General features: G+C 30.4%; 1 pseudogene; it reads right to left on the reverse strand.

The window, feature by feature from the left end:
* Nucleotides 1-8,228: 8,228 nt before the first annotated feature.
* Nucleotides 8,229-10,865, reverse strand: LOC125577863 (annotated as a pseudogene).
* Between the last annotated feature and the right edge of the window lie 424 nt (nt 10,866-11,289).

Raw genomic sequence — 11,289 nt, forward strand, 5'->3', positions numbered from 1 at the left:
TGTTCATGTTGAGAGTGTTCATTGTAAATGAACGTCTCAGGTTAAGCAGTGGGTGTCTACTGGTTATTGAGGATTGATTCTGATTCTAAGAGCTTCTGGTTTGAGGCAATGGTGTTTCAGTTTCCTCGGGTGTTTCAAGTTAATTTCACAATCAGTTTTCTGGGCAGAATAGTTGGTGATCTTCAAGTCAAAGCAACAGGTGTATAGCATTGAAATCAAGTTCTGGCGTGAGGTTTGGTAACCTTAATTTGCAATAACAGGTTACAAAAGTGCCAAAAAGAATGATCAATGGAGAAGTTGAGCACTACAAGAGGCTGTGAAGTGCAAGGAAGTCAACTAAATATGACTTGAGAAGGTTAATAGCTCGGGAATGGTGGTGTTTACATATCACAGCTGGAGTTCAGTTGGTTCTTTCAAGTCTGGTTCATTGACGATTGATTAAGTGTTAGAAGACTGAGGTTGTTGAGGTCAGAGCTGCGGTTTAGAGGAGTCTAAAGGGAGCAGAAAAGAAGTCTACAGGTTGTCTCAAGTTGGACAGAACAAGTTGCTTGGACAAGTTTCAAGAAGCGTTGGAGTTGAGTGGTGGAGCTCAAAGATATGAAGCTGGATGAGCTTTATTCAAGGAGATATAAAGCCTTCATGGTAGTATCTCATGGAACTGCAAGAATGCAGAAGTATGCAAGGAGTTGCAGAAAGTTGAGCGGGTTTGCTCATACAGTCAGAGGTTGAATCTGAGGATATCCACTAGAACAAGGTGTGGGATAAAGGGACAAGGTGGAGATTGTAGGAAGTGTCCCTATATCATATTACGGTCTCTTTGGTGAGGAGAATATACTGATTGAAGGAGAGGGTTTAGACTTATGTTAAGTGTAACCCGAGTCACGTGAGGCACGTGAGAACTATATGTAAAAGGCTGTGATATAAAGCCTTATCTTCTTCGTCGTTTTCTTTAGAGTAGAGAGAAACTGATCTGAGATTGTAACAGATCATGTAGACGACTGAGAGAGAGAGGAGACCACCATTGTAGACCGATGAGAGCTCAAGTTTGAGTTACTCTAGTGGATTGCTGGCTGTGCCCAGCCTCGGTGATGTATAGCGGCTTCTCCACATTGGAGAAGTGCGGTGAGCACCGGGTAAACAATCTTTGTGTCTTTAGTTTATGCTTGTTCCTTCTTGTTCTTAAATCGATCTCAAATCCAAGTAAATTCAAGCTAAGGAATCCTAACAAGGGCAAATGGAAAGTGCAGATGGAAGCTCTCTCACCATCATGTCTGCCTTCAGAAAACTAACTTTTGACCTCATATCACAATGACTCAATCTGGGAATCATTAACAACGAAGGGATAAAAAATTTTTGAGATTGGTATAAATTTATCCAATTTTTCAGCTCACAACTCTTGTGCGTGAGGGTTTTTTTAATCCCAAATTCAGCAGCTATTCCAGCTACTAAGATTTATTTGTTGCAGAATAGTTTAAGTGTACCACTTTGATAAATGCCAGTCTGATCTAGTTTGTGTACCCTATGCTCGAATCAGTATTTGTAGTTATTGATGGGAAATTTGATCCTGTACCAAAAAAAAATAATATATATATATATATATATATATATATATATATATTTCACCAATTAACAATATTATTTTTTCTCTCCTCTTTTTTTTTCCTATCTTTCTCTACCCTTTTACTATAAATCTGATATTTTTTCCAATATATTCATCAAATTAACCCATTGTTTATTGATGATACCCATCATTACTTCTCTTCAGATAAAGGAAGCTACTGAAAATAACTTCTTTTTTTTTTTAAACTGTTTTTCTACTGAAAATAACTTCAACCGCACATGTGAAGCGTATGCGATATTGTGTATTTTTTGTTTGACTGATCCGGAAAATCTATACTATTAAAATAGAAGTCATGACTTCTTTCATGTATGATATTTTAAATGGATCATCCCTAGAAAATTGCTTATATTATTTTTTTGTATTTTCATGATAAAATCCTAACAACCTATTTAATTCTTTTTTTGTTCCATCAAAATATTATTGGAGATGCATAATTTCGAAAATTTAATATTCCATCAATATATAATTATATTTGCATATAACCATTTATAATCTAATTAATAATAATAACATTTAATTATTCTAGAGTTTATACTTGTATATGATCTAATTAATAATAATAATAATAACATTTATTATGCAAATACAATAATGTTAGAATTTTACCTTGCAAATAATAAAATTGAATCAAATATTAAAAATCCTAACACTATTTTATTTGCGTAATAAATGTTATTATTATTAATTATATTATACATGTATCGATTTTTATATAGGTATTGTGCTAACAAACATGTATTGATAATTATATAATATTTTAAAATACAATACTATAGATTCAACCATATACTGTTCTTATAATAAATCGCTTAAGTTAATATATATACTGTAGTGATGAAATTTTCATGCATGATTTTTTAATTTGGACCATTCTTTAAAATTTTATCAACTTTTACATAAATTAATTATAATACTTTATCTTTTTATTGAATACAAATAAGTATTTTTTTTAATATTTTCTAACTAAAAAGATACCAAAAAGTAATACATAAAAATAAATCTTTAATTTCTCTTAATATGTGTGAACAACCTTAAACATCATATATTTGTATCAAGAGTGAGTATAAACTAAAATATTTAAGTATAAAAATAAAAAACCCGCACGGTTGTGCGGATCCAGATCTAGTTTTGTGTTAAAAGTAAGGACTAAAAATTAGCTTGGCAAGTTGGCAATTACAAAAAAAATGAAATATGCTGTTTATATCTATATACTATTAAAAGAGAAGTCATGACTTCTTTAATGTGTGATATTTTAAATGGACCATTCCTAGAAAATTGCTTACATTATTTATTTTTTGTATTTTCATAACAATATCCTAACAAGATATTTAATTCTCTTTTTATTTCATCAAAATGTTATTAGATATGGATAATTTCGAAAATATATTTATTCCATCAATATATAATTATAGTTGCATATAACCATTTATAATATACTAAATAATAATAACATTTAATTATTCTAGAGTTAATACCTACATATGATCTAATTAGTAATAATAATAATAATTAATATTTATTATGCAAATAAAATCATGTTAGAATTACACCATGCAAATAATAAAATCGAATCAAAAATCATGTTATTATTATTATTTATGTTATACATTATACACGTATCAATATTTATTAAGATATTGTGTTAACAAAAATGTACTGATAAATATATAATATTTTAAAATACATTTCTATGGATTCAACCATATACTGGTTTTAGTTTGGACCATTCCTTAAAATTTTATTAAATTTTACATGAAGTAATTATAATATTATAGTATTTATCTTTGTAATTGAATACAAATGATTTTTTTAAAGAAAGTTCTAAACAAAATCTTTTAAAAACATTTTCAGAATTATTTTAAATTGTATATACAAAAGTAATAAATTTTAAATTATTTATCATAAACTATAATTAGAAATTAAAGTTTATTTTAGTTTTGATTTATATATGAAAATTTAAAATTATACAGAGTATTATAATTTTATATTCAATGATAATAACAATTCCAGCTGATTAATTTTCAAAAATAAAAATTACAAAGATTTTGTTAGAAAGATTCATTTTTATATCAAATTAAAAGAAGATATTTTATCCAACTTAGTGTATTTCTCAAATATGATGTTTACGACAAACTTATTTTGAAGTACAATGTATTATAGTATTTCTTTAAAAGAAATTCTTTACAGTATCTCAAAAATTTCTTCTCTACTATATTGATCCAAATTAATTTGCTTTCATATAAATTTTAAATTTTAAATAAAAAGTATGTAAAGTAATATTGTTACATAATAAAGTTTCCAAAATAATTTTTGTTACAAAAAAACAAAATTTATAGTAATAATATATAAGCCACGTAAACATAGCTATTATAGAATTACATAATATATAACACTAAATTACATTAAGTTATTGGTAAATGTTGTTATATAAACTAAGATATTTTAGTATAGAAATAAGAAACTCGCACGGTTGTGCGGGTCGAGATCTAGTCGATACTATTAAAAGGAAAGAAGGCCTAAAAAATCTACCTATGAAAAGTTGTTTGGACTCTTTCACTAGACTTACCTATTTTTTTGGTCTTACCTTATATTTTTGTAACAAAATGTTAGTCTATAACATTACACCGTATATACCGACTTTTACTCCTTTCCTTTAGTGAGTTAGCCATATTATTTATCAAATATTACGGTAATCTTACTTGGCCAATTTGTTGACAATACAACTATTTTGGTTGACTAACCCATGAACATTATCATTCCTATACTATCGACTTCTAAACCAATTAATATATTTTGAAACTTATTTAAAAGTTAACATATATCATACGTTATATTATACTGTGTCATCTTACATTATATAGTTCCAAATATATTACAAAATCAAATTTAATAAAAAAAACTTAAGTAACCACCTGTTAAAAACAAAATTATATATTTTACACTAAATTATTCTCTATAAAAAATTTATAATAAAAATGTTATTTAAGATAAATTTAAAAATTATTAAAAACCTTACAAATCTATACTATTAAATTAGCCAAAAAATCTGCTAAATAAATCTTAAGGTCTTATAAAATGCACACAAAAATAATCAGAGAGTAGGTTAGGACATTCGTGTCGGGTATATGGATTGGTTTCTTTCGGGTCTGAGTTCTCCTGATCCTAAAAATCTGGACATAACTAGATATTTGAAGATTTCTTGTATGTGTCCAGGTTGGTTCTTTCGGGTTCAGATATGTTCAGGTTCATAACTCAAATACCTATAAAACACCTATAATTTTTGGATATGTAATGGGACTGGATATGTTTAAAAAATGGGAATGGATTGGTTTGGGTATTTAAGACCCGAAAAATTCGAAGTACCCGAAAACCTAAAAAATACCAAAACACGAAAAAACCTGAAAACTCAAATAAGTACAAAAAAATATTTAACTACCTAAAAGACCCATAAATTTACCTAAAATCTGACCAGAGGAACCTAAAAATACCGAAATTTTTTCAATATCCAAAATATTTTTTTTAAATAAGGAATTTTTCCCGAAACCTGTAATCGGAAATAAGAACCCAAAACTAAAAAGTAATATGTAATACCTCAAAATATCCAAATATACCTAATTTACGCAAAACATTTCAAGTACTTCGGGTACTAATCAACCCTCGGGTAGGATCCGGATTCGAACAGAGATCCGCGGGTCCAGAAAATATGTACTTTACCATGGATCGAAACCCAAGTAGCACCTATATTTCGGTTTTGTTTTCCGGGTCTGGTAAATGTCTAGGCCTAAGAGAGAGTTATATAAGATCATGTATACAAAATCTTAAATAAACTAATTGGTAAATTATATAATTTTAAGCAAATTTCTCTTCAATATAATATGACTTTTTAACATGATACTAGATTCTAACCCGCGCGGATGCGCATATATTGTTTTCATTTTTATTAAAACATTTAAACAAATAGTAATGTAACTGAATTTATTAAAAAATATTATATATAATATAACTAAAATATAGGTGAATTTTTACTTTTTGTAACAATAATTTAAACTTTCATCACTATATAGTTTTCATAGCCTATTTAAAATTTTCATATGCTCTATTATTCTTATATTCTTATAACATTTTCTGTTTCAAATAAAATTTGGGATCCCAAAATATTATGTATATATTTAGATGCAAAAACTTCTGTAGATATGTATACAATAAATATAATATATATATATATATATACACACACCTAAGATTATGTAAACCAAATATATTTTCTTTCAAATAACTGTATTTATTATTTAAATATATAATATTTAACAAACTATTGTTAAGATCACGTTCACAATATCTACGGTGTAGGAGAATAATATCCTTTCCATTTTTCTTTAAATATTAAGTAATATATATTAAGTTTCTAGTGAATTGGTCTAACAACTTTTTTTTATAGTAGATAAAAATAGGACTCTGTTTTAATAGAGTAGATTAGAAAACAATTTTAAAATACTAATTCACAAATTTTGTTTACAATCCAAAGAAAAACCCGCGCTTTTTAAGCGCGGGTCAAAATCTAGTTTTATATATTATATTTGAAAATCAAATAACTCATGTAATCCAAATAACTGCGTAGAATCTTTAAAATAAATGTTACTATTAATTTTCAAATAGAATTTTTTACATTGACTTTCTTACATATAAATAATTTATTATATACTGAGTGAAGTTTACTATTAATTTTTATTATCAAAAACATGTTTACTTTTATCTGATATACGATGTACTTATAGATGATAATGATTTCTCTACAGTTAAGGGAGATGTTTTCAACTACAAGTTTAAAATGATTTGTATTAAAATGATAAATTCATCTTTAGTCAAACATAAATTTTAAACCTGGTCTAAAATTCAGTACTATTGAATTGTTCATTTCATAAAGTACTATGAAATTTACTGTTAAATTTTATAATGTTTCAAGTGTTTTTCAAGTGTTTGAGTGGACTTTCTTAATTATAAAAATAAAATCTAAATCTCATAGTTCTAGATAAGATTCAAGAGTTGCTTAACAAAAATAAGACTAAATTCTGAAAATTTACCTAAAATCATCTAACGCCAAATAAAAATCAAATCAACTCCAAATCACTTCAAATTTCAGGCTGAAATTTTTTTAATCTGTAAAAATGAATTTTCTATTCACAGGATTTATATCTTTGTAAGAATAAGAATTTAATCTTAAAATATTAAAGCATACACATATATAAGTACGAGTATGACCATTCTATTTTTTTTAATATTTATGTTGGTAATAATTATATATTTAATATTAAAATGACATTTCATATTTTTAATTTCTTTGTATCATCTACATTTAAAAAAATAGTATGTATTTTATTTTGATTAACTTTATCATCTCATTATAACTATAGTTTGTATGTTTAGGTGTCAACTTAGTAGAAACAATTGATGATGTATGATGTTAACAATAATAACTTATCTTTTTTTGTGCAATCCAAATTTATAACTTAAGAATAGGCTTAGCCTATTAGAGGGCCCAAAAGCAGAGAGTGTCTTTTACTAGAAAATGGGCTTCAGAGTTTTCAGACCTAGAAAAGAAAGCAAAAGATATAAAGTCAAAGAAACGGGAAAACGGTTTATTCATGCCCGAACTAGAGGTCGCTGAGAAAATACATACATCAACTTTTACTGCATGTCAAATCATACCTTCACTAATCAAAAATTTGAAATTCATGTCTGAACTAGGAATCGATAAAAAAATATATACTCCAACTCTTATTGCATGTCAAAACATACCTTAACTAATCAAAAATTTGAAATGTATGTCTAGTCTTTAGAAGTCAACGCTAATCTCAATCTATACTATTATATGCAAAGTAATTTTTCGCAACGGAGCTCTCACGTTAAAAACTAGAGTGGCTAAAGTTTATGTTATCCTTAATGAATTTTTATATATATTATATTATATAATAAAACACATTTTATATTAAAAATCTTATATATTTAAAAAAAAATAATATGATGATTCTTATATATTGTGTTGTTATCTTAAAATAATATTTTACTATTATAAAAGTACAAAAATTAAGAGAATTGATTTTTTGCAATATCATATTTTAAAATTTTCGCAACGGAGCTCTCACGTTAAAAATTTGAGTGGCTAAAGTCTATGTGTCTATCAGCCACACTTGTTGGACTTTACCTAATAATAGACACCTGATTGGAGTGGCTGCCAGATGTACATGTCTTCCATGCTGTATTGTCTTGGACGGATACATTTTATTTGCAAGGCCATCTCAGGAAGTAATTCTTCTATTCGCCTTATATTCCATAGGAAGTCTGAGGTGAGAAGATCGGAGACTCTGAGGTCTAAAGCATCCTCTCTGATGAGGCAGAAAGGCTTTATATCTTGAGATAAAGAGATCCATGAATCATGTCTATATGTGTATATATGTGTGTATATATATATATATATATTAGTGATTATTTTATTAAAATATAAATATTATAAACTAATTTTAACTTTAAAAATTAAGGTTTAATTATGTTTAGCTTAAAAACAAGTATTTTTCTATTTTTCCAGTGTCATTTCACTTGTATGTTTTCAAATTCCAAAAAAGAAGCAAACCACCATATAAAAAAATACTTTTGATATAAAGTTTTTATTCACACGATATACAAACACAAAAGCTTGAGAATACTTGAAATTAGATAGTCACACTAATAAACACACATGCATCACACAAAATAATTACAAACCTTGAAGATCCACAGTAATAACCTGAGCCGAATCTCCTTTTTCAACAACAAACGTTTTAAGAACCTTTTGAGATGAACTAGTAATCACTTCAACAGCATAATTTCCATGGTATCCTCTAAACGCAAACGCACCGTTTTGATCAATATGTCCATTAGCATGAGAGAGCCAATCTTTCTTCACAGCCAAAAGCCTTTTACCAGCTTCATTAACATCACCTTCTGCATTAACCAAATGAGAATTGTCTCTGCTCATGAACAGCTCCCAAAATCCCCATAACATGATACCTTCAACCGCAGGATGTCCAAAAGCTTCCCACATCATTACCTCCAAATCATCTCCCCTGATGTGGTCATTAATGGACGAGACATCTAACTCCGTGAACCATATCGGTAAACCGAGGATTCCTAGTCTGTCTAGAGCAGAACAAACAATTGGACCTATCGGACTATCGATATGGCCTTGAATCCCGATTCCTCCTACAGGCGCACCCTTTTCTTGCAAGTCAAGAATATGCTCAATGTACTTCTCGGGGCATGATTTTGGATCACACCCGTCTTCTATGTGGTAATCATTCACAAATAATGTCGCGGATGGGTCTAGTTGGTGTGCGGTCTTGAACATGTTGACTCTTATGTCTTTGCCTAGCTTGTCTTGGTAGAATGATCCGTGTAACATCTCGTTGTTCACATCATAATGTTTGAATTTTCCCTTGTACCGGTTTAAAAGACCGGTTAAGCGGTTTTGGACTGCGGTGTTTAAGTCGTTTTGGTTCATCTTTTGTATCCACTGCTGAACAGTTGCTTGGACTTCCCAAAAGATACAGTGTCCTCTGGTTTCTATGTTGTTGCTACTACACAAGTTGAGCATATCGTCCGCGTCTTGGTAATTAAGCTTCCCTTGTTCCGGCTCCGTCCAGTACCATTTCAGCTCGTTACCGAACACCGCCCAGTTAAAGTTTTTCAAGAAAAAATCGACGAAATCTTCGTTATCTATACTTGATCTGCTGATGCAAGTTCCCACAGGGAAGCTGTTCCTCGTCTGTCGAACTTTAACCGTAGCTCCAGAGAGTTTGCTAGCATCAGCACCGGAGAATTTGAGGATAACATCACTTCTACGGATCTGTATATCAAGAAAATTACTATAAAGTCTCATTTGATATAAAAGATTATTGAAGCATAGTGTTTTTGTATATACCTTGTCAGTTTGTCTTCTCAAGTGTTTGATTCTCGCAAGCCGGTCAACAGGGAAAATCTGCAAGCCAGCGACCATGAGATCAACGCCAGAAGAAGGGCCTTGAATATAAACCAAAGCCTTAGATGGCTGCTTCTCAACTCGGAAAGAACCACCAATCTCATGCCATTTATCGTCCTTGATCTCAACTTGTCCACCGTTTACCCATTGGCTATCAATACCAAGTGCTACATTAACATTCTGATATTTGGTATGTCAAGAATAGTTTAAGTTTATCAGTGATCATTTGAGCTGGACCCATCCATGTTTGTGTTCGGTTAGTCACGAGCATGTAGCGACCACTTAGAGGCTCGTGTGGTCCAAGCGAGTCCCTTGCCATTGGAGGAAGGATGCGAGGGGAGCCTTCTGCTACGCTTAGAGTGCAGTTCCCTAATGGGAACCAGCCGTTGGTTGTACCGTCGGTTAACTGGCTGTTGGTGAGTATGTTCACCCCAAATGCAGGATTCTATAACAAAATACAACAAATAAAACCGTAGTCTCAAATACAGAATTGTTTGTTCTTTAGGAATGTAGAACTTGTGTCTGACAGATATACAAAATATTTTATTGTTTACTTTATTAATTATTTTATTAAACATATTATATTAATTATTATTTTACTGTTTTTAGGGTTTTAGGGTTTCTTATAAATAACTGTTAATGTCTAAAATTGTATTTCAGTTTTGATTGACTAATAAACTAAACTGGATTTTGCATTATTGTAGCTTCACCTACATCATCTTCACATATAAACTGTGGTTAAAATGTGATGTGGATCTCTGGACTAACCTCAAGGGGTGGGCGCGGTGAAAGAGGGATTTTCTCAGCGTGCTTTACAGTTAAGCTGTTGAGGAGAATATCGGTTCCTCGAGGTGGACCTTGGATGTAAATGACAACTCGTGATGCAGAACTATTGAGGAGGAACTTCCTTTTTACACTGTATCCACTCCTTGTCTGTTGCTTGCACACTTTTGTACAACAAAAAAATAAATATCTACTTTAGCATTTTACAGTGATTCTTGATCTGAACTATTAGAAGAAGACTAACTTTGCAATGCACACGTTTCCTCTCAATTTTTCCAGTAATCTCTTGTTGAATACCGTTCCAGTTCTGTGTGCGTTCTGTAGCTGCAGCGAAAGCTTTTCCAGATTGTGGAACTATCTACACACAATTTTGCAGCTTCTCCCAGACCAGTTATTTAGTCCATCTTCAAAGTTTGGGTTCACTAAGATTCTCATTGATAGGTCCCTTGCCAAGAGATCTCAATGTTGATCAATAATAATAAGAACACAAGTTGTTTTGGGTAGATAAGTCTACCTCTTTTTGTCTTTTTCATTTCTTTAAATAGAGATTACAAGAAGCAAATAACAGAAGCAAACAACGTGAAAGGAAAGTGGAGTCATTGACTCCTACATTGCAGGAAAATGGGAAAGGTGGAGAACATAGTGCTTTGACTTGTTCTCTTATTGAAATTCAAATACTTACTAAAAAATCTAATTGTGCAGATATTTTCGGTTGAGCTTATGTGGCCTTGAAGTCCTTCTTGGTGCCACCTCAGCATCGACTTGTACTCCTCCATCTTGTATCCTATCATCACTCTCTTCCTCGGAAAGAACCTTGTCCTCAAGGTTCAGCTGAAACATTGGAAAGCTTGTGATGAACTGTTCTTGCTCCTCC

The sequence above is a fragment of the Brassica napus genome, chromosome A9, assembly GCF_020379485.1.
Source record: "Brassica napus cultivar Da-Ae chromosome A9, Da-Ae, whole genome shotgun sequence".
Taxonomy (NCBI): domain Eukaryota; kingdom Viridiplantae; phylum Streptophyta; class Magnoliopsida; order Brassicales; family Brassicaceae; genus Brassica; species Brassica napus.